Here is a 2,588-nt window from a genome sequence, read left to right as displayed (position 1 = left end):
AGGGAACCATACATTAGTTTTAGGTGACATAAATTGTAAAAACATTTGCTGGGGATGTCGCAAATCAAATTCTAGTGAAAATAGATTACTTGATAGTTGCTCACAATATCCAAATACATGCACCAAATGAACCTTCTTTTTACAGACCAGGCTGTGAATCTGACATTCTGGATTTAGTATCAACAAAAAATTTTAGTTTTCCTCTCTCTTATCAAGTGATCACAGCTTTAAATTTGGACCATATTCCTGTATTAATTAATTTCTCAACTAAGGTAAACAATGAAACAGTGAGAAAATCCCTCATTAATGGAGTGATCAACTGAGAAATGTACAAAATTCTAGTCGATGAAAAATTACAACTGAAAAAAGAATTTCTTAACGCTACAGAAATAGATAAACGTATGACGACGTTAAATGAGTCGATCTCAAAAAGCTTACACGAGGCAACTGTACGAACTTTCCAATTAAGGGGAAGAACTGTCCAAAATCATTACTGCTAAAAATTAAAGAAAAAATCATGGAAGGAGACAGTGGATGCGCACTAGAAACCCTGTTCACAAAACGAAATGGAACCACCTCAAACATGAAACTAAAAAGGATCTGGATGAATAGGCGTATTCTTAATATCAGGGATATGTGGAAAATTTAGACCCAAAGGACCATTCATCATGGAAGGCTACCCGACGTCTATTGGCTAAACGTGAGAAAATTCCAAGTCTTGTAGACAATGACGAATTCATCTCCACCAACGCCGAAAAAGCTGAAGTAATCGCTAATTTCTTTGAGAAAACATTCTCCAATACTGAAATAAGTCCGACTTTAGTCAATGATGAAATTGAAGAGTATCTAAATCTCCCTCTTGCAACAGTTCAGCTCTCACCTAAATTCACGATCCCAAAAGAAATCCAGGACCTGATTAAAAAGCTCGAGGTAAAGAAACGTCCTGGCCATGATTTGATCCCAGTCATAGCAATCAAAATGTTATCCAGGAAAGCCCTCGTTTTTATCGCGTCAATTTTTAACAGTTGCCTGCGTACTGGATTTTTTCCCGATACGTGGAAGAAAACCGAACTCATAGTAATTCACAAGCCTGGTAAGAACGCTAAACAATTCAGCAGCTATAGACCTATCAGTTTATTACCCATTTCTGGAATCAGTTATAAAAAAGACATCTTAATTTTTTTTTTCAGAGCGTCGAAATTATTCCTGTCATTTCACTTCTCACCAACTGGCAAGACTATCGGAATTTATAATTAACGGATTCAAAAAGAAGAGACACGCCCTGGTAGCATTCTTAGATTTCCAACAAGCGTTCGATAAGGTCTGGCATCGAGGTAACAACAAGTAAATTTGCTGTAGGTGAGATAGTGACATGATACAAACATGTGGAGAATTTATCCATAGATAGAACTCCAATAACATTTCTAGAGGAGAAGATCCCGAAATCATCTTCTTTTCAGACGCCTAGTAGGATTATTAGGTAATGAAGGAGAAGCCAGGTTAGGAACAAGTGGATTTGGGTGGTTGGGAAGTTTTCCATGGAAGAATGGTATCTGGTTTTGGCCAAATCGGCAACATATGGTATATTGAGGTCATGATGGATGACTTGATTTGTGACAAAGTAAGGAACGTTAAGGATTTTGGACTGTAAGGATTGGATTCGGGAGGAATTTGATGGTTTAGTGGAGCCCCAAAGCTCAACTCCGTATGTCCAGATACTATATAAACTAAAGAAAGTAAACACTCTGAAATACCTAAACAATATTCTGAGCTCATTCCTCAACAGTAGAACATTTTCTGTCAGAATAAATAACAAAAATTTTACCCTTAGACAAATCCATGTCGGTATTCCACAATGTTCAATCCTTTCTCCCTTCCTTATGTTCCTACCTTCACGACATCGTCCAGTCCACACAAACCTCCGTAGCTATGTTCGCTGACGATACAGCAGTGTTATCTCAACATGATGATATAACACTGGCTAGAAACACTTTGCAAAAGTCATATTAATGAGCTAGAACAATATTTCACTAAATAGATGATTAGTCTGAACATTGAAAAATGTAATTCAAAAGTTTTTACTCTTCGGCACCCTCGAACTAATCCTCAAAGGTAAAAATGTGAAATGGAATCCTGCCATTGAAACATCAACATCATACTAACTCAAACCTTCGCAAGATTAGCAATGCTATATCCTATCTTAAATAAAAAATCCAAATTAAAACCATAAACAACTGTTTTATATTTCTTATTTTTAAAACAATTCTCAGGCCACTGCTGATGTACGGCTGTGAAATCTGGGGAGCGGCATCATTTACGAAAACGAACAAATTATGATCTTTTAAAAAAAAATCCTATGAATCGCAGTGAATGCTTCTTGGTTCATAAGAATTAGCCAATTGCATCAGGAATCACAAATGGAGGGAATTTTCAAATTAATTTGTTTTTTTTTAACCATTAGAGGGCAATTGTTTGTTGTGTTAGGTCTACAAATGTCGTTATTTATTTTACTTTTCTCTTTTATTAAGAAGCATGATTTTTATCTATTTATTTTATCTTATTTACTTTTAATTATAACATTGTATATA

This window comes from Halyomorpha halys, unplaced genomic scaffold (genome assembly GCF_000696795.3).
Source record: "Halyomorpha halys isolate HHAL.00 unplaced genomic scaffold, Hhal_1.1 Scaffold315.1, whole genome shotgun sequence".
Classification (NCBI taxonomy): Eukaryota; Metazoa; Arthropoda; class Insecta; order Hemiptera; family Pentatomidae; genus Halyomorpha; species Halyomorpha halys.
The sequence above is the reverse complement of the archived record's forward strand: the minus strand, read 5'-3'. Positions refer to the sequence as shown.